Source organism: Macaca nemestrina, chromosome 3 (assembly GCF_043159975.1).
Source record: "Macaca nemestrina isolate mMacNem1 chromosome 3, mMacNem.hap1, whole genome shotgun sequence".
Classification (NCBI taxonomy): domain Eukaryota; kingdom Metazoa; phylum Chordata; class Mammalia; order Primates; family Cercopithecidae; genus Macaca; species Macaca nemestrina.
In genome coordinates, this window is record NC_092127.1 from 181,235,253 (window position 1) to 181,257,184 (window position 21,932).

At 39.1% G+C, this 21,932-nt stretch overlaps 1 long non-coding RNA gene and 1 pseudogene across 2 annotated transcripts in view; one reads left to right on the top strand and one right to left on the bottom strand.

Moving 5' to 3' along the window:
* LOC112427734 (uncharacterized) overlaps window positions 1-21,932 on the bottom strand; it is a 64,252-nt gene that overhangs the window by 11,728 nt on the left and 30,592 nt on the right. Inside the window, exons 4-5 of one of the 2 annotated variants that reach the window (XR_011620667.1) lie at window positions 18,181-18,306; window positions 15,684-15,846 (exon numbers count right to left, since the gene is read on the bottom strand). This is a non-coding gene — a long non-coding RNA (uncharacterized lncRNA). Of the gene's footprint in view, window positions 1-13,925; window positions 15,847-18,180; window positions 18,307-21,932 lie in introns of those variants that run through there. The other variant, XR_011620666.1, reaches the window with a different exon arrangement.
* On the top strand, window positions 9,651-10,683 carry LOC105487896 (zinc finger E-box-binding homeobox 2 pseudogene; annotated as a pseudogene).

Below are 21,932 nucleotides of genomic sequence, written 5' to 3' on the forward strand. Positions count from 1 at the left end.
TAAAGGAAAAAATTGTTAAGGGCAGCCAGAGAGAAAAGTTAGGTCACTCACAAAGCGAAGCCCATCAGACTAACAGTGGATCTCTCGGGAGAAACCCTACAAGCCAGAAGACAGTGGGAGCCAATATTCAACATTCTTAAAGAAAAGAATTTTCAACCCAAAATTTCATATCCAGCCAAACTAAGCTGTATAAGTGAAGGAGAAATAAAATCCTTTACAGACAAGCAAATGCTGAGAGATTCTGTCACCACCAGGTCTGCCTTAGAAGAGTTCCTGAAGGAAGCACTAAACATGGAAAGAAACAACCTGTACCAGCCACTGCAAAAACATGCCAAATTGTAAAGACCATCAATGCTATTAAGAAACTGCATCAATTAACAAGCAAAATAACCAGCTAACATCATAATGACAGGATCAAATTCACATATAATAATATTAACCTTAAATGTAAACGGGCTAACTGCCCCAATTAAAAGACACAGACTGGCAAATTGGATAAAGAGTCAAGACCCATCAGTGTGCTGTATTCAGGATACCCATCTCATGTGCAGAGATCCACATAGGCTCAAAATAAAGGGATGGAGGAAGATCTACCAAGTAAATGGAAACCAAAAAAGCAGGGGTTTCAATCCTAGTCTCTGATAAAACAGACTTTAAACCAACAAAGATCAAAAGAAACAAAGAAGGTCATTACATAATGACAAAGGGATCAATTCAACAAGAAGAGCTAACTATCTTAAATATATATGCACCCAATACAGGAGCACCCAGATTCATAAAGCAAGTCCTTAGAGACCTACAAAGAGACTTAGACTCCCACACGATAATAATGTGAGGCTTTAACATCCCACTGTCAATATTAGAAAGATCAAAGAGACAAAAGGTTAACAAGGATATCCAGGACTTGAACTCAGCTCTGTACCAAGCAGACCTAAGAGACATCTACTGATCTCTCCATCCCAAATCAACAGAATATATACATTTTTCTCAGCACCATATCGCACTTACTCTAAAATTGACCACATAATTGGAAGTAAAGCACTCCTCAGCAAATATAAAATAACAGAAATCACAACAAACTGTCTCTCAGACCACAGTGCAATCAAATTAGAACTCAGGATTTAAAAACTCACTCAAAACCACACAACTACATGGAAACTGAACAACCTGCTCCTGAATGACTACTGGGTAAATAATGAAATGAAGGCAGAAACAAAAATGTTCTTTGAAACCAATGAGAACAAAGATACAACATACCAGAATCTGTGGGACACATTTAAAGCAGTGTGTAGAGGGAAATTTATAGCACTAAATGCCCACAAGCGAAAGCAGGAGAGATCCAAAATCGACACGCTAACATTACAATTAAAAGCACTAGAGAAGTAAGAGCAAACACACTCAAAAGCTAGCAGAAGACAAGAAATAAATAAGATCAAAGCAGAACTGAAGGAGATAAAAACACAAAAAACCCTTCAAAAAATCAATGAATCCAGGAGCTGGTTTTTTGAAAAGATCAACAAAATGGATAGACTGCTAACAAGGCTAATAAAGAAGAAAAGAGAGAAGAATCAAATAGATGCAATAAAAAAATGATAAAAGGGATATCACCACCAATCCCACAGAAATACAAACTAGAATCAGAGAATACTATAAACACCTCCATGCAAATAAACTAGAAAATCTAGAAGAAATGGATAAATTCCTGGACATATACACCCTCCTAAGACTAAACCAGGAAGAACTTGAATCTCTGAATAGACCAATAACAGACTCTGAAATTGAGGCAATAATTGGTAGCCTACCAACCAAAAAAAAGTCTAGGACCAGACGGAATTCACAGCCAAATTCTACCAGAGGTACAAAGGGGGGCTGGTGCCATTCCATCTAAACTATTCCAATCAATAGAAAAAGAGGGAATCCTCCCTAACGCATTTTATGAGGCCAATATCATCCTAATACCAAAGCCTGGCAGATACACAACAAAAAAACAGAGAAATTTAGACCAATATCCCTGATGAACACCAATGCAAAAATCCTCAATAAAATACTGGCAAACTGAATCCAGCAGCACGTCAAAAAGCTTTTCCACCACAATCAGATCAGCTTCATCCCTGGGATGCAAGCCTGGTTCAACATATGCAAATCACTAAACATAATCCATCACATGAACAGAACCAATGACAAAAACCACATGATTATCTCAATAGATGCAGAAAAGGCCTTTGACAAAATTCAACAGCCCTTCATGCTAAAAACTCCCAACAAACTAGGTATTGATGGAATGTATCTCAAAATAATAAGAGCTATTTATGACAAACCCACAGCCAATATCATACTGAATGGGCAAAAACAGGAAGCATTCCCTTTGAAAACTGGCACAAGACAAGGATGTCCTCTCTCACCACTCCTATTCAACACGGTGTTGGAAGTTCTGGCCAGCAAAATCAGACAAGAGAAGGAAATAAAGGGTATTCAATTGGAAAACAGGAAACCAAATTGTCCCTGTGTGCAGATGACATGATTGTATATTCAGAAAACCCCATCGTCTCAGCCCAAATTTCCTTAAGCTGATAAGCAACTTCAGCAAAGTCTCTGGATACAAAATCAATGTGCAAAAATCACAAGCATTTCTATACACCAATAACAAACAGAGAGCCAAATCATGAGTGAACTCGCATTCACAATTGCTTCAAAGAGAATAAAATACCTAGGAATCCAACTTACAAGGGATGTGAAGGACCTCTTCAAGGAGAACTACAAACCACTGTTCAATGAAATAAAAGAGGACACAAACAAATGGAAGAACATTCCCATTTCATGCTCATGGATAGGAAGAATCAATATCGTGAAAATGGCCATACTGCCCAAGGTAATTTATAGATTCAATGCCATCCCCATCAGGCTACCGATGACTTTCTTCACAGAACTGGAAAAAACTACTTTAAAGTTCTTATGGAACCAAAACAGAGGCCACATTGCCAAGACAATCCTAAGCAAAAAGAAAAAGCTGGAGGCATCACGCTATCTGACTTCAAACTATACTACAAGGCTACAGTAACCAAAACAGCATTGTACTGATACCAAAAAAGATATATAGACCAATGGAACAGAACAGAGGCCTCAGAAATAACACCATACATCTACAACCATCTGATCTTTGACATACCTGACAAAAACAAGAAATAGAGAAAGGATTCCCTGTTTAATAAATGGTGCTGAGAAAACTGCCTAGCCATATGTAAAAAGCTGAATCTGGATCCCTTCCTTACACCTTATACAAAAATTAATTCAAGATGGATTAAAGACTTAAACGTTAGAACTAACACTATAAAAACCCTAGAAGAAAACCTAGGCAATACCATTCAGGACATGGGCATGGGCAAGCACTTCATGACTAAAACACCAAAAGCAATGGCAACAAAAGCCAAAATTGACAAATGGGATCTAATTAAACTAAAGAACTTCTGCTCAGCAAAAGAAACTACCCTCAGAGTGAAAAAACAACCTAGAGAATGGGAGAAAATTTTTGTGATCTACCCATCTGACAAAGATCCAGAATCTGCAAAGAACTCAAATTTACAAGAGAAAAACAAACACCACCAAAAAGTGGGAAGGATACGAACAGACACTTCTCAAAAGAAGACATCTATGCAGCCAACAGACACATGAAAAAATGCTCATCATCACTGGTCATCAGAGAAATAAAAATCAAAACCACAATGAGATACCATCTGATTCCAGTGAGAATGGCAATCATTAAAAAGTCAGGAAACAACAGATGCTGGAGAGGATGTGGAGAAACAGGAACGCTTTTACGCTGTTGGTTGGAATGTAAATTAGTTCAACCATTGTGGAAGACAGTGTGGCAATCCCTCAAGGATCTAGAACTAGAAATACCATTTGACCCAGCAATCCCATTACTGGATATATAACCAAAGGATTATAAATCATTCTACTATAAAGACACAGGGACACATACATTTATTGCAGCACTGTTCACAACAGCAAAGACTTGCAACCAACCCAAATGCCCATCAATGATAGACCAGATTAAGAAAATGTGGCACATATACACCATGGAATACTATGCAGTCATAAAAAAGGATGAGTTCATGTCCTTTGCAGGGACATGGATGCAGCTGGAAACCATCTTTCTCAGCAAACTATTGCAAGAACAGTAAACCAAACACCACATGTTCTCACTAATAGGTGGGAACTGAACAATGAGATCACTTGGACACAGGGCGGGGAACATCAGACACCAGGGTCTGTCGAGGGATGAGGGGCTGGGGAAGGGATAGCATTAGGAGAAGTACCTAATGTAAATGACCAGTTGATGGGTGCAGCAAACCAACATGACACATGTATACATATGTAACAACCCTGCATGTTGTGCACATGTACCCCAGCACTTAAAGTATAATAATAAAACACACACACACACAATAAATAAATAAACAAACAAACAAATAAATAAATAAATAAAAGATAGTAATGATCAGGGAAATGTAAATCAACATCACAATGTGATACCACCTTACTCTTGCAAGAATGGTCATAATCAAAAAACCAAAACATAATAGATGTTGGTGTGAATGTGGTGAAAAGGGAACACTATTCTACACTACTGGTGGGAATGCAAACTAGTACAACCACTATGAAAACCAGTGTGGAGATTCCTTTAAAAGCTAAAAGTAAAACTACCATTTGATCCAGAAATTCCACTGCTGAGTATCTACCCAGAGAAAAAGAAATCATTATATAAAAAAGATACTTGCACATACATGTTTATAGCAGCACAATTCACAATTGCAAAAATGTGGATCCAGCCCAAATGCCTACTTGCTCAATGCCCAAATGCCCATTTTGCCCACAAAAATATGGAGCCAGCCCAAATACCCAATCCAATGAGTGGATAAAGAAACTGTGAGATAGATGTATATATATATAATGACATACTACTCAGCCATAAAAAGGAATGAATTGATGACATTCACAGCAACTTGGATGGGATTGGAGACTATTCTAAGTGAAGTAACTCAGGAATGGAAAACCAAACATTGTAAGTTCTCACTCATAAGTGGGAGCTAAGCTATGAGGATGCAAAGACATAAGAAGGACACAATGGACTTTGGGGACTCCGGCAGAAAAGGTGGGAAGGGGATAAAAGGCTACGACTTGGGTTCAGTGTATACTGCTCAGGTGATGGGTGCACCAAAATCTCACAAATCACCTCTAAAGAACTTACTGATGTAACCAAATACCACCCTTTCCTCAAAAAACCTATGGAAATAAAAAAAATAAAAATTCTAAATTGTCTATGAAGATATTCTGCCTTCAAAGAGGCAAAACATAACTCCTTATTTCTTAAATGTGAGCTACACAAAGTGGCTTCCTTCCCAAAAATACGGTACAGAAGAAAGGAGTAACTTTAGTGAAGAAATGTGACAAACACTAACCCCACCAGTAATGAAGTCAATATGAGCAGTGATAAGTCATGTTGATAGTGTTTACCCTTGATACCAATGTACGACTTTACCTTTGTGGTCTTTCTTTCAAAAGTCCTGACCCCAATCTAAGCAAGAGAAAAACATCAGACAAATGCTAATTAAGGAACATTCTACAAAATACCTGACTGGCAATTCTCAAAAGCATCAAAGTCATCAAAAAAACAAGGAAAGTCTGAGAAATTATGATAGCCAAGAGAACCTCAGAAATTATAACATCCAAGTGGAATGTGGGATCCTGAAAGGAATTCAGGAACAGAAGAAGGAGATTAGGTAAAAATTAAGGAATGATGAATAAATTACATTCTTTAGTTAATAATAATATACCAATACTGGTTGTAACATTTCAATCGTAACAAATATGCTATACTAACGTAAAAGGTTAATAATAAGGAAAACCAAATGTGGCATAAATGGGAACTCTCTGTGCTGTCTCTGCAATTTTTCTGTAAATGTTAAACTGTTCTAAACAATAAAGTTTATTGGTAAAATTCTTTATCCTCTTCTACAAAATAAAGTTTACTAATACATCAGAAACACCCTCATGGACATACTCAGAAATAATGTTAGACTGAATGTCTGGGCACTCCATGACCCAGTCAAGTTGAAGCATAAATTAGACATCATAGTTGGAGCCAACAATAATCCAGACAGCAGACCTCCACCCTCTTTGCCTCCACTCCTGGCAACTGGGAGCCCATCTCCTTTTTGCACGGGGAACTCAGCTGCAGTGTCTACTCTGCTCCGTTACTCAGCTGCAGGGTCTACTCTGCTCGGTTAGTGGCCTTCCTTCCAGAGGGGAATGCTGTCAGGAACATAGCCTTACTGCAGTAATGAAGACACTTCAACATTTACTCCCTGAGCCTGTGTAAGGACCAAATGAGAGAGTGTGTGGGTGTGGTAACACACTGTGCATGCTGTTGAGTTCTACAGAGGTGAAAGGCTGTTATTATTCTACTATTTTCCTGTGGTTTAGCGGCATTCACATTATCTTTATGTTTTCTAGGCAGAAATTTAAAAAAAAAATAACATATCTGAAAAGCTAAGCTCCTGTGAATTCAAAAGACAGGATGGTTGGGATTGCCTGCATCAAAGAAGAGAATAGCAGCTCGCATTTCTGTGCTGCTCTTGGCGCACAAGACACCTTCTAATGTATTATCTCATGTGATCTTTATAAAATCTTGTACAATAGAGTGTGCTGTTATTATTCTTTTGTAGATACGGAGAAAGACTGGAGAGGTTAAGTGACTGGCCCAAGATAACACAGCTAGGGGGTAACTGAATTATATTTTAACACCAGCCCTCACATTCAAAATCCATATTCTTTTCACTGAAGCACAATCCTTCTTGTAACAGCAAACAGTAAACTCAGCCCTTGGCAGCATAATGATCCGTAAAGAAAGACAAGGAAACTTTCATAACTGAATAATAGATGTTTAGGTTTTTCACATTGAAAAGAGCATATCCAGGTGAGGGGTAAGAGTAACTGAGGAATCTAGTTTTATGTTACCCATTAACTCATATATTCACCCTTCATCCATCCATCCAGTCAGCAAATTAAAAGTCTATTCTCTGCAGAGCATTGTTAGGTGCTGAGAATTCACATGACGACTCTCTCCATCATCACCATCACCAATCATCATCAACAGCAACAACACTTTTATCCCAATTACTTTGATTATGTACATGTAATGTGTGGCTAGGTGGTGTGTCATAAGACTAAGGCTACAAAACATGGCACAGATAGTGTATTCATCACCAATATGGCGCACACTCACCAAGGCAGGCAGCCACTAGAAGGCAGAGTAAAGGAGATACAATCATCTGAACAAAAGTGAAAAAATGCACAATTAATACATGAAGTCTACAAGGACAAATGTACTTGGCGAGGGTATGCTGAGAAGAAGGAATTGTGATATTTAAATTAGTAAAACTGTAAGGAAGTGCCAGGAAGTGGATCCTGAAGATTTTGTTCCCTAGTAGGCAGCTTGACAAAGGCTTTTCAAGCCATAAAGGCAGGGTAATAGCTTGTATCTCTTGCTTCTCTGTTTTTTGTTTTGTTTTGTTTTTATTTCCAATAGGGATGAGTTCTACATTCAGCATATAGTATATCTTGAATAAATGCTGTTTCCCTCAATTCAGAAAGATATTTGTGAAATATTTTTTAGAGAAGCTGCTTTAATTTGGAAAATAATATAAACTCCTCAGAAGGGAAAAACTGCAAATGTATAAACTCTTCCCTTCCCCCTTTTCCATCTAAACAATGCTTCCTATTCTTCTTTAAGATGCAGATCAAATTTGACATGTGTCAGGAAGACATCTCCCCATTCTGGCAAGCACCACTCAGAGTTGATACTTCTGCTTTGTAACCTCATGGGATACCTACCTGGGACCTGAACACACTTCACTGTAGCCTCTGCCTTTGCTCCTCCTTCTCTGCTGTTTTTGCATATGAAACTCCATGCTCCTATCTTAGGTGAACCCATATATTGTTTAAATATCCACTTATCCATTCAGCTGCAGCAATTCTGTATCTCATTTTTATTTTCCTCTTAGTTTTAGTTTTCAACTTTAATGTAGTCTTTCTACTAGGTCATTCCCAACAGCAAACATTCTTTTTTTACATTCAGCTTAAAAAAATAAAAATAACTATACTTCTCTTAGGAGGCAGACCACAGCCAATGACTAACAATAGCTAGCCCACTGTCTTGAGGTGGGGTTAACTTTGTAGTACAAATTGTTTTCCAAAACTCACTTTGAGATCACACTGAAACTAGTTGTCCTCTGAAGCTACATCCCTGCTTAGCTTTTCTTCCGCTTTATCATTCTTTCTTCACTTCACCTGCTCTGAAAAGCATTTTCCCAATAAACCACTTGAGTACCAATACCCATCTTTGGATGGGTACTTTGTTTTTAGGGACGCCGGCCTAAGACAACTGGTACCCAAAGTGGAGTAGTCCTAGGAGGCTCTAAGGATGGGCTTTTTCAAGTTATGTCACTTGCTGACTGAATGGCAATAAGAATCCCACTACTAGTCTTAGCTGGATTATAGATTGTCCCTGGCATATTCAAGCATTGTAATTGCTAAGACTTCTACTTTTGTTGGACTAAGATGAGACACGATTGGAAGGAGGTGTACTAGCTGATGCAGTATCTTTGACACTTGAGAAATGTAGAATAAATAATAAGAACTGCAACTGGTAGCTGTTTCCAAGCAGCATTGTTTTATTAAAAAGAAAAAAAATGACAGGCTTGGATCTATTATTCAACATCTTAAAGCAGAGAGTCATAGGGTATTCTTGGCAGCATTTAAAAACTTTTATCTCCTACAGCCAGCAGGCAGACATCGCTTGAGATTAGGCACCAGATCTCATTTTAAGAATCGCAGAATTTTTAAAGAATTGTAGAATTTAAGAGAATCTTGAATTTCCAGCCTATGTAAGTATACAGTGAAAAAGTCAGGGCCCTGATACAAAGTAGTAGAACCCTAAGATTTGGGATAGGGATATCCAGATAGACGTATTTGAAGAGTGACATCCAGATTCCTTTGAACCATCTGAACCTACAGAAGTGTCCCACTCTCTTTTTGGAAGGTAGAGAACCTCTTGCCTGAAAATATGCAGAGACCTAAAATGAAGCAGGTGCTTTACAATGTAATAGTTGCCTTCATCAGAATCTCTTTCCTCCTTTCCTACTGGCCACCAGACCTGGAAGTGGAGACAAACCTCAGCCAGAAATGACAAGAGAAGTGGCAATCCTGCTAAGCAAAGAAAGGAATGATTTGCCAAAGGAGCTGTAGGACCATGTGCTAACATGTATTGTCAGGAACTCAGATTGGTGGATCCTGAGCACGTGGGAACATGTTTTCAACATGAGGCATTCCTCTGTAACACAATGTTTAACATCTGGCAAGGACACTACGTGATTGTTCTAACACATTACTGGAGTAACTCTTGAGAGCTTGGGAAATGTTGTGGTCCATCTTGTAGAAAGGAGAGACCAGAGCAGCCATGGAAAATTCTGGAGGAAGGAATCCTGAGCCTCAGAGAAGCAGGGATGCTAGAACATGTCTATCATAGGAGAACAGAAAATGTACCAACTACACATGTTCTTAAGATGGCTCATCAGTTTAGACCATAACAGTGTTTCTTCCTCGTCTGAAAACTCAGATGAACCTCTGAACTTGACTTTTTCAAGAAGTTTTCAAATTCAAATAATCTGGACAACAAGAGCACTAACCCAGTGTTCGGGATGAACCCTTTTAGTGCCAAATCTTTATACACAGCTCTTCCACCTCAAAGCGCATTCCCCCCCTCCTACTTTCATGCCACCAGTTTAGACCAGTATTCCTGGGCTACAACCATACCCAGCCCTGGATTAAATGAGCTTGCTACCACATATACCCTACACCTGCCCAACTGGAGCAACTACCTTTGCTGACATGCAACAAAGGAGAAAGTACCAACGGAAACAAGGATTTCAGGGAGAACTGCTTGATGAAGCACAATACTACATGTCAGGCCTCGATGTTATGACACACTCCGACTCCTGTCTGTCTCGCAAGATCAAGAAGACAGAGTGGCCCGTATGCATGTGACTTATGTGCAAGAAATTCCAGAAAAGCAGTTCCCTTCTGCAACATAAATACGAACACACAGACCACATCAGTGTCAGATTTGTAAGAAAGCGTTTATACACAAGCACCGCCTTATCGCGCATTCTCTCGGGGGAGAAGCCCTATAAGTGTGATAAACGTGGCAAGCGCTTCTCACACTCGGGCTGGTACTCGCAGCACAGGAATCGCAGGTATTCCTACCGCAAGCGGGAGGCGGAGGAGCGGCAAGCGGCGGGGCGCAAGGCGCGCGAGACAGGGCACTTGGAACCCACCGAGCTGCTAATGAACCGGGCTTACTTGCAGAGCATTACCCCTCCAGGGTACTCGGACTCGGAGGAGCGGGCGAGTATGGCTAGGGATGGCGAGAGCCAGAAAGAGCGCGATAAAGAGGGCGAGGATGGCTACCGGAAGCTGGGCAGACAAGATGGCGACGAGGGGTTCCAGGCGGAAGAGGAAGAAAGTGAAAATAAAAGTATGGATACGGATCCCTAAACGATACAAGATGAAGAAGAAACTGGAGCTCACTCCAGGTACGGTAGTTCGGAGGATGGAGAAATGGAAACCAAATCAGACCACGAGGAGGACAATATGGAAGATGGCATGGAATAAACTACTGCATTTGAAGCTTCCTTTTTTTTTTTTTCAGTAGTATTGTTACCTGCTTGAAAACACTGCTGTGTTAAGCTGTTCATGCACGTGCCTGACGCTTCCAGGAAGCTGTGGAGAGGGACAGAAGGGGCGGTTCAGCCAAGACAGATGTAGACAGAGTTGGAGCTGGGTATTGTTAAAAACTGCATTATGCAAAAATTTTGTACCGTGTTAAGGCCTAAAACCTGTGTGGTTCAGAGACAAATTCCTGTGTTTAATAGCATTTATACTTTAAGCACAATAGAAAATTGTAAAAATTGCACCCTACTTATCAGTACAAACTTTAAAAAACGATGTCTAATTTACATAAGTACATTTTAAAAAGGTGCCAGCACTACCATACATCATTATTGTTATTCCTTTTTAATTTGCTCGCACTACAATGCATCAGTATTATGATTTCTCTGTACTTTCCTTCTGTTATTCATCAATTTCCCCCCCCCCCCCTTTTTTTTTCCAGCTTAAGTAACCATACAATTTTAGGCCTCAATTTTTTTTTTTTTTTTTTCTGTTAAGGAACTTGAAGTGTTGCATGTGTGAATTTAAGATACTGAAGTCTTAAAGTGACCTGGACGTAAAGGAAAAAGTAAGATGAGAAATCAAGCCTTTGTAAGGTGGTTTTAAAAGCCTTATAGGCAAACCTTTTACTCTGTGTTTCTGCCAGTGCCATCCTTGTACAGTATTAAGAGGGTAACATGGGTTACCTTTGCACCAGCTTCAGTGTTAAGCTCACCCTGTTCTTTGAAGCACCCATGTCAGTATTAGAAGAATAGGCAGCAGTTCCTTAGTTTACATATGTTTGTGCAATTATTTTCTGTACTTTTTTGTTCATTAATTTTGTCAGTATTACAACAAACTGTTTTTGCAACAACAAAAAATTTTTTTTGCATTCATTTAATTTTAGGTCAAATAACATTTTATTTGTGTGGCTCATTTTATATTTCCTAGTTTTATTTATTTCATACTATAGTGCATAGTATTATAGTTCTTCAGTATACAGCTATATTTTAGTAAAAAAGGAACATGATATTGATCATTTGGGCAAATTTTATGTAAAGAGAAGAGCATTTATTGTGTTTTGGAACATTAATTGTGAGATGGGATTTTTCAATTTTATTATTTTGTTTTTGTTTTTTTCCAATTACTGGAAGTTCCAAATTTGGGAACTTTTGATACGATCTTACGAAAACACTGTATTTTCCACTGAAAATTCCACTTTCTTTATCTTGTTTTTTAGCTAAAAAGAGGGACAGTTAAATACAATGTATGATACCATGCAAACAATCTTTCTGAATTGTCTTTGTAAAAGTATTATTGAATTTTTAATTTGTAATTTCTTTTGAAAATGACCATGCTCAAATAAAAATGTAGCCAAATTAAAAAAAAAAAAAAAGATGACTCAGAGGACATTTTATTAACAAAAACAATAGAGGGCTCTGGTGAGAGAGTCACAGGCAGTGCAAAACTGAGCAGTAATTGTCCTCTGTAGGTCAGGAGTGATGATAGGAGAAGTTGTTACAGAAGTGGGCTCCCTAATAGCAATGAGGATAAGACTCTGGAATAGAAGAGGCCAGGAGACAGCCCTTAACAGTCAGAAAAAGAATAATGTGAAGCCAGTTACTGTGATAGACAGCAAGACTGAAATGGCAGCCAGAGGCATCTGTCCCATAGGGATCGTGGCAATGGCTCACAGAACATAGTATTTTTAGGTGCAAAATAGATGGGCAACCAGAAAGTGTACTGCTTAAAATACATCACCAAAAATGTTCAGAGAATGACAGTCAGGTGCAGTGGCTCATGCCTGTAATCCTAGCACTTTGGGAGGCTGTGACGGGCAGATCACATGAGTCCAGGAGCTCCAGACCAGCCTGGGCAACATGGTGAAACTGTATCTCTATAAAAAATACAAAGATTAGTCAGGTGTAGTGGTATGTGCCTGTAGTCCCAGCTACCTGGGATGCTGAAGCAGGAGGATCTTGAGCCCAGGAGTTTGAGGCTGAAGTGAGTCATGATCACCCCATTGTACTCCAGCCTGGGCGACAGAGCAAGACCCTGTCTCCAAAAAAAAAAAAAAAAAAAAGGTTCACAGAGAATGGATGATCAAGAGACTAAGGTCTGCTGCCTCTGTAAAAAGTCTCTTTTTTTATTTTTTATTTTTTCTGAAATATGATCTTGCTCTATTTCCCACCTGGAGTGCAGTGGTCTAATCACAGCTCACTGCAGCCTTGAACCCCTAGGCTCAAGGGATCCTCTTGTCTCAGCCTCCCAAGTAGCCGGGACTGCAGGCTCGCAACACAATACCTGTCTGATTCCTTTTATTAATTTTTAGTAGAGACAAGGTCTTGCTCTGTTGCCCAGGCTGGTCTCAAATGGTAGAAAGTCTTGACTGCCCAGTTTACGGCCCTGAGGAGTTCTCAGATCCAGAGCACATCAACTAAAGAAAGATCATATTCCCACGGAAAACAAAAGAATCCTACAACACAATAGCCAGTGAGCATAGTAGTGCTTTCCCAGTTCTTCCCAACAAGCAAAAAACAGCAACAATGAAAAGAAAAGAATTATGGCTATGTATTCAAATAACTGTACACCGCAGAAAGGGGAATACCCAAATCCTTCAAAGGCTATAGGACACAGAACTGAGTAGGCACTACTACCCAGGAACCCAAAGTACCAATATTGCCCCTGAGAGTGCCTATGGGGGTTCAAACAATAAATGAAATCCTGGCCCAGGTCCATTTCACAGTGGATTCATTCTTATCCATTGCTATTTCCCTGATTCCTAAAGGCATAAACAACAATTTCATACTCAGCAGTTGACAGAACTCCCATACTGGCATGGAGAATAAGAGCTATGGTAGTAGGAAAGGCCCAGGGGAAGTCCCTGAAACTACTCCCTGCTCCAAGATAGTAAATCAAAACCAAGATTCCATCCTGGAGTATACGACAGATATTAATGCCACCTTCAAATACTCAAGTAATGCAGGAGTAATAGACTCTGTCATATCCCATTTATTCACTAAGGCAAAAATGGGATGCATTATGATAGATGTTAATGGACTATCACAAACTTAGCCAAGTGTAGTCTCATTTGTAGCTGCTGTGCCAGATATGGTGTCTTTACTAAAGGAGATTAACACAGCTTGAGATATATCATATGTGGCTATTGATCTAATGAATGTGTTCTTTTCCATACCCACATAAGAGGAAGATCAGAAGCAGTTTGCATTCTCATGTTACAAATAATGGTACAAATTCAGAGTTGCTGTGGAATTTTGTTAATTTTTTCCATTCTCTGTCATGCTAAAATCCAAAAGGACTGTTAATGTCTGGACATCTTGAAAATGGTAATGAGCACATAACTGTGGAATCCATCAGTCCTGCCATACAGCAAACCATCCAGAAGCTATTGGCCTGATAGAGTGATGAAACAACCTTTTGAACATACAGCTGAGGGGTCAGATTGAAGATGACATCCTTCTGAAGATGGGGTGCTGTAATTTATGATGGGGTATATACTGTAAACCAATGGTCATTATATGGTGACGTGTACCCAATAGATAGAACATATGGGTGAGAGAAATAGGGATGGGAGTAGCATGAGCTGCTTAGGAAATTTGTGTGTCCTTTGTCTATATCTTTATACACTATAGCTACAGAAATCCTAGTCTCCAGAGAAGGAGGTGTTTCCACCAAGGGATGCAGTTGAGAGTGCTACATGGTCATTGGGCATCCTAATGCAAATAGATCAGTAGTCACAGAAAGCAAACACTATGTAACAGCAGGGATAATAGACCATGGTCCGCATGAGGATATAGAACTGCTGCTTCATAATGGGGCCAAAAAAAATGGTTGGCATAAAGGTGATCTGTCAGAATATCTTGATAGTTCTACATCCTATAAATGGGCAAGTACAACAACCATCGTCCTGTGGAACTATATCCTATATCCTCTGGAGGAAAGACCTCAGCTAATGACTGACTGACATGGGTGTACAAAAGACTAAGCACCCCTAGACTCAAGGTAGGACTAACTCTGCTATGTTATTTGTGCTTCACAGCTTCCCCATAAGAACAAACTAAGGCTAACCGCCAGATGCAGCCCCATTCTTACTTAGCTTTTATGCCCTCCTTATTCTGCTTCCTTCATTTCCCTCTCCTATGACCATTTCCTGGAAAAAATTACTTGAACAAAGATACCTGTTTCAGCAACTTCTAGGGAATTTTACCTAAACCACAGAGAGTTTTAGTGTTTTTCTTCACTGATATTTCAAAGGTTCTAGAAAACATGGCAGACAATGGGCCCCAGATAATGTTGTTAAATAAAAGTTTAAACCATATCATACTGAATTGTCATGCTGGGTTTACTTGCCATCATTTATTCATTTAGTAATTTCTTTTACTCACATAATAGGCTTCTAGTGTTTCCTGTGTTTTAGGTTCTAGTGCTTACTCACATTGAGTGCTTCCTGTGTTTTAGGCTTCATGCCAAGTGTTGGAGATACAAAAAAAAAATGTAAGTCTGTACTCCAATTCTGATGGCACTGTCAGCCTTGTCATGTAGACATATCGATAAACTGACTCGCTTGAGTACAATATAATGAATGCTAATGTTATGGATTTAACTGTATGCCCTCAAAATTCATAGGTTCTGTATTTTGAGATAGGACCTTTAGGGAGGTAATTAAGGTTAAATTAGGTTATTAGAGTAAGGCCTTAAATCAATAGAGTTGGTATCCTTTTCAGAAGAGGAGGAGGCTCCAGAGCTCACTTGCACGCTCTCTCTCTTGTTCTCTTTCTGCATGTGCACAGGGGTAAGACCGTATGAGAACACAGTGAGACGGTTGCCATCAGCAACCCAAGGAGAGAGGCCAACCTTTGTTGGCACCTTGATCTAAAAATCAACCTTGTTGGTACCTTGATCTTGGGCTTCCAGCCTCCAGAACTGTAAGAACTTCTGTTGTTTAAGCCATTCAGCCAGACAACCAGAAAAATCCAAGAGCAGAGAATCACTGGGGCAGCCCAAGAAGACTGATACAGCTACTATACAGCGAGGGCCTGCATCTTCCATGTCTTTGCCCTGAAAGAGAAACAGAGATGCTGGCACACAGTGGGCACTCAATAAATAAATCACTTGAAAAATTTTCTCACAACCGTATACAGTGTGAGACCTGATTAGATCTTGTCAAGCACAACATCTCTTGCCTTCCATACCTCCCTCTCCCTAGCACTGTTTCAATTCTCCAACTCATGCTGGGAAAGCCATTCCATTCCTCTTTGGCTGATAAATTCCTGTTCACCCCTGGACCATTCTCTGTTCCTATTCCACCCTGAGATCAGATAGGTGCCTTCTCCAACCCGCTGGGTCTGCCTCTTCCATTGCACTAAGAATTTTGTATCATGATTTTGTGTCCATCTGTCTATCTTTTCTATAACTTAATAATAGTATCAGGAACTGTGTACCCAGAACTTATCAATTGTTTTTTTTAATGTCCAAAGGAGGATTGGTGTACAGAAAAAAGCAAAATTTACCATGACTTGGGTTTTTATTGATAGTAATTTACTTACTTTTTTTAAATTTTAAAATGTGTAATTCCTTTAGCCTTTAAATTCAACTTTCAAGTCCAGTATATTTGCTTATAAATTTAACAATTGGGAGTGAAAATTAAAAACATTCTCATTCTTTAATTTCTGCTCATTTATATCATAAATTTCACAGATTAATTTTTCCTAAGCATTGTTTTCAAACTTCAACAAATTTTTTCAGACAGATCAAATTAAAGTCATAAAAGCTTATAAACAACAAATTAAAATCTCTCATACTACGTAAAACTTAATTAAATTTCTTTAAACGTGTCAAACTATGATCATAAATTGAATATATTTTATTTTCTCAAGCTAACTCTTCCAACTTTAATAAATATGAATTTATCAAATTAGTAGATCAGATACAGGTATTTCAATATCTTCAAAAGCAATATATAAATTTAGTAACTTCAATTCTCTTAAGCTTTAAGCAAATGTAATTAAATAAAACCATCTTACAATTTAAATTAAAATCTTAAGCCAGATTCTCTAGAATGTCATTATACCTTAAATGTTTCAAACATCCTACCAAGTTTATCCAAACAACACAGTGAATACAAAAGTTTTAATTACACTTGTATAATCACAATTTACATGAAGGTTTAAACACCAAATTTATTTTTTATCATCTCTATGCTTATATTTTATCCTTTCCTGTAGTTACAAAGTCACTTATCCAACCAAAGAGAATAGAATTACCCTCTCAGGCCTACTTTAGCAAATGAAATTACAGATTCAATGTTGTCAGGGATTTGAGACACAGGTTGCAAATTCAAGGGATTTGTCAAAGACTTGGGAATACATAACCCAAATCAAACCAAGAGGAAACAGCCAGAAAAACCCAAATTAACAGACATTCTACAAAACAACAGACTGTACCCTTCAAAAATGTCAATATCATTTTAAAAAAAAAAAAAGAGAAAGAGGAAGAAGGCCAAATAGACATAATGACTACATGCAATGCATGATCCTGAATTGGATTCTGGATTAGGGAGAAAAATGATAGCTGAAAAGGCAGCATTGGGACAATTAACAACATTTGAATGCAGACTATATATTTGATATCAGTTTTAATAAATGTAAACTTCCTGAATTCGATAATTGGAAAATGTCACTTTCTTTAAGGTAGTGACACTGAAATATTTGGAGTGAAATGTCAGATCTCCACAAATGGTTCAGCAAAAGATAAAAATAAGAATAGTGAAAGGAATAAGAATGTGAGCACATTTGTGGTAGAGAGGAAGAAAAAGCAAAAGTGTGGCACAAATGTTAACAGTGGGTAAACCTAAATGAAGGATAGGTTCTTGCAACTTTGATACAGTTGTTTTTACAAAATAAAAAGTTAATTAAAAACAAAATTAAAGATTAAAAGTAAGATTCTGAATGGGATTATGCAAACTTGGATGTGGCTTGAAGAGAGTAAATTTGGGCAATAGATTATTTCATGCAACAGAAAACCACTGGCAAATTTAAACCATAAACTGGTCTACCATTGGGATACTGGATTCTTTAGAGCTGAAGGAAAGTTGCGAAACCAGTTTCAGAGGCTGTGCTTATAGGGAAAATGGCAAAATTCAACTTCCTTGCAGAAGAACAACACTGTGTCATTGCTGAGATGAGGCATGGCAGGGTGCACCACTGGTACTGCCTGATAGACACAGACAGTGAAACCATCACCATGGCCACTGCTCCTCTAGAAGCTGGATGCTGCTGTTGTAGCTGTTGCCACTTGCTACCAGAATGAATTCTCTGCTTTTCTTCACATCAGTAGTTCACCATTCACAGCGTAAGGCACCTGTATCTGATTACCTGAGTCCAAGGCACATACCAAAGCATTGGTTGCGTGGAAGCTAGGAAAGTCAGAATCTGACTTCCAGGGTCTGCAATGTCATCAAGTCTCTGCTCACTGTCATCAAGTCTCCTAAGGGATGGCCTTCCTAAGGGAAATGGATTCCTGTGATGGGGAGAAATAAAGAAAAAGGATACACATATAAGATTCACAGAGGACCTCTCTAAAATGGGCCCGCTATATCCAAGGGGCCACCACAGCCAAGCCTTTCATCTGGGATTTGACTTTGCAATCCCAGTTTCACCTCACCCCTTTCCTAAGACAACCTCTTTCAACTCTCATCACTGAGGGAGTACACAAAAGTCTGCTCATCTCATCCTCACTGCTTTCAACAAAATATTTTATTGGCTAATTGAATTATTTGACCCTTTACACCCCCTTACCCTTTCACCACCCTAGTCAGGATTGTGACTGATGTCTCCTGGTTACGAATTGTGGGACATTCCCCAGCCTTGTTCCAACTTTCTTATTCATCTCTTGCTCATCATTTAGTAAGCATCTACTGTCAGGACCCAGTGCAGGACCCAGTGCAGGACCCAGAAGGTGGTGAGCACTCTGGCATGAGGACAGGTAAATGAATGCATGAGGGAAGTGCTAAGCAGTGAGTGGATAAATAAATTGATGGATACTATAAAAAAATTACCTCCCTGGCTACACAAATGACATATAAAGCACACAAATCCTGACCTATAACCACAGACACAATTGCAATCTATTCTTTGAAAAATCTTGGCTGTGTTGAAACATGAGAGTTGATTTCCTAAGGCTGCTGTGTCCACTGGATAGTAGGGGGCTGCAGAAGGGGTGGACTTGTTCCTAGCTCTGTGTGGGAGGAGAGCAGTCTCTGCTGTGTCATAGGAGATGGCAGGGCAAGCCAAAGATCCCATTCCTACAGCAGCATAGAGTAGGTAGCTTCTTTCCATCTTGGGACCACCACATCCACTCCTTAGAAGGGATAACAAGCAACTAACTTTGCTCATGGCTCTGAAACCCCAGCCAGACACTAAACTAAGAAAACAAACTGGTTCATTCACAGATTCTGAATTTTTAAGAGAGATGAGTAGGACACAGTGAGTTAATCATCAGTGTTCAGAATCTACACAGAGAAACCAGTCCCAGGGCAAGTTCCCCAGCCATCCCACATATTTCTCTCTTTTTCTTGGCCTTCTTTCTGCAGCCAGGGACCTTGAAGCCTTGAGGCTGAAAAGCCTGTTATCACCAGATAGAAATGTAGGTAAACAAGGCATCACAATAATGAATTCTAAAGCATAAGGCAAGAATGGGAGAAGGACCTCTTTGCTGCAAAGGATTGGGCTGGAACTGGGCCATTTTCCAACTACCATAATAATAGAGGGCTTTTGTTGGTTTCTAGACATGTAAGTCAAAAAGGATACTTCTAGACAAAAATGGAAGGACGAAGCAGTCTCTTCACCATCGACCCTCAACCTGCATTCCAAAATTGGCTTCAAGGCTAAGAAGCTCTAATCCCTCAACCAAACAGAGGGAGCTAAAAAGAATGGATTTGAAAAGACCACAGGAAATGAGAGTGGCTATAGCACTTGGGACACAGCCCTAGTCAAAGGCTTTGGGGACGTTAAAAGGAGATGAAAAGGAAAAGTCAAAAAATTATCCGCAGAATATGTATAAAACACAAGGCTGAGACCACTGAATTACTGCCCTTATTTCTCTCCCTCTCTGTGGATGTTTTAGACAGCAAATCTGGGATTCCAGAGGCTGCAGCTGATATGATTGGAAATGCCGTGCTTCTGTTTGTGAACTTCGAGTCTAAATTGTATTAGCGTTAAGTGATAGGGACCCCGTTTGCAATTTGATACACAGGAGCCGACTGTTTCTGATGTTTTACTAACAATTTGGGTAAATATGATGAAACCAATATGTTCAGCCAGGTGCCGAACGCATTTAGCCCAGCGTGGAACGGGCCTGCACAAATCTGTATCCCCAGATGGAGGAAGCTGAGTTACAAATTAGTGCAATTCAAACAGAAGAGGTTTGACCAAGGGAGAGCTTAAAGAGATCAAAGGAAAAGCAGAAGGAAATTGGATACAGTTGCATGCCAGTTCATTCGGAGGCAAAGGGGACTTAATTATTTTATTCCAGTTTTTTTCTTTTTTCTCAAAGAATTGGGTTAATACTCTTACTGTTTCAGTTTGGCCTTAAACTTCCGAAAATTATAAGGAAGCGCTGTGTCACAGTAATGTGTTAAATACTAAAGGATTTTATTATATCATTATTAATCTGGAACCAGGCATGAAATTCCAAGTGTATTCAAAATCAGAACCCAATTTTTAAAGAGTATTTACATTTAAGTGTCATCAAAAAGATCTATTTACATAGCGTGTCATAATTTCGTAGGATTTCCATTTATTTAGTTTTATTTCCTACAAAGAATAAATTATTTTAAAATTATAATTAACCAACACAATAGTTTTTAAATTATTCTCCTATTATATCATTTTATCTCTCTCTGTAGACATGTAAAATCATAATGACTTATTTGTTTACCTCCCTGGTTGGGAGTCTTGCCCGGAAATAGAATAATAATTATTTTTTAAAAAGAATAATTGGAATCATGGACTGTATCAGTGGTGAGTTGTCAAACATAATCTGTGTATAAAGGACAAGAAGACAAGAATATCCAGGCAGTATGTTAACATTATTTACAATGTCCCTAAAATTCAATTTGTAACCAAAGAGCATGGTGCTCTTCAACTCCCTTGAAGTGGGATTCTAGGATGGAGGAGAGAGGCTAGCAGAAAGGAACTGTGTAACAGACATGGACTCAAAGAGGAAGTTGTAACATCCAGAAGAGTGAAATCCATAGCAAAAGACCTAAGATGGGTGCTGGCTGCAAATTCAGAAAAATTAGGAGTAATATTAGGTCTTCTGAGGAAAGTCTGAGAACTTTACTTGCAAGGTGCTCAGAAAAATCCTGTGGGAAGAAACTCACGCTAAGGAAGAAGCCTCATGAGGAAAGAGAAGGGAGGTTAGAGATGGGGTCAGAAAGACAGAGAGGAGACAATATCCTCCTTGTAGGATGGAGCTGGGAGTCTGGATTTTATTCCAAGGTCAATAGCACGCCTGTGTGTGTGTTATCAATTGAAATGTTACCAGGTGGTAGACCTGTTCCAGATGCTGAAGATACAGCAGGAACACACCTTCTGATCTCTCGAGCTCAATTCTAGGAGGAGGAAGCAACACAGAAATGAACAAACAAGATAATGCTATAGGTTTTACAAAGAACTGAAAACAGATTGATGTGATAGAGAGAGAGACTTGGGGCTACTCTTTTACAGTGAGTGATCGAGGAAGTCTCTCTGAAGAGTTATATTTAAGTTAAGAAAATTATAATGCGCCACATTTGCATATGATTTACCACGGACAAGCCCCCTTCTAAGTACTTACAAACTTTAAAGTTGTTGAGGGAAATTGAGGCAAAGGCAATTTAAGAAACTTATCTAATGTCCCTTGCTGATAATTGTGAATTGTAATCCAGGGAACCTGACTCCAAATCCCTCATTGCTTACCAGTATATTCTGAGTGACATTGTCTGAATGAGAAGAGATGAGGATTATCAGGTGGAGCAAGTCATGGGAGTCACTGGGGGAAAAGTAGTCCAGGCAGACAGAAGAGCAAGAAACAGCAAGAAGGCAAAGAGGTCTGGAGCAGTGAATCAGGGGAGGGAAGAACAGGAGCAAAGTCTGAGAGACAAA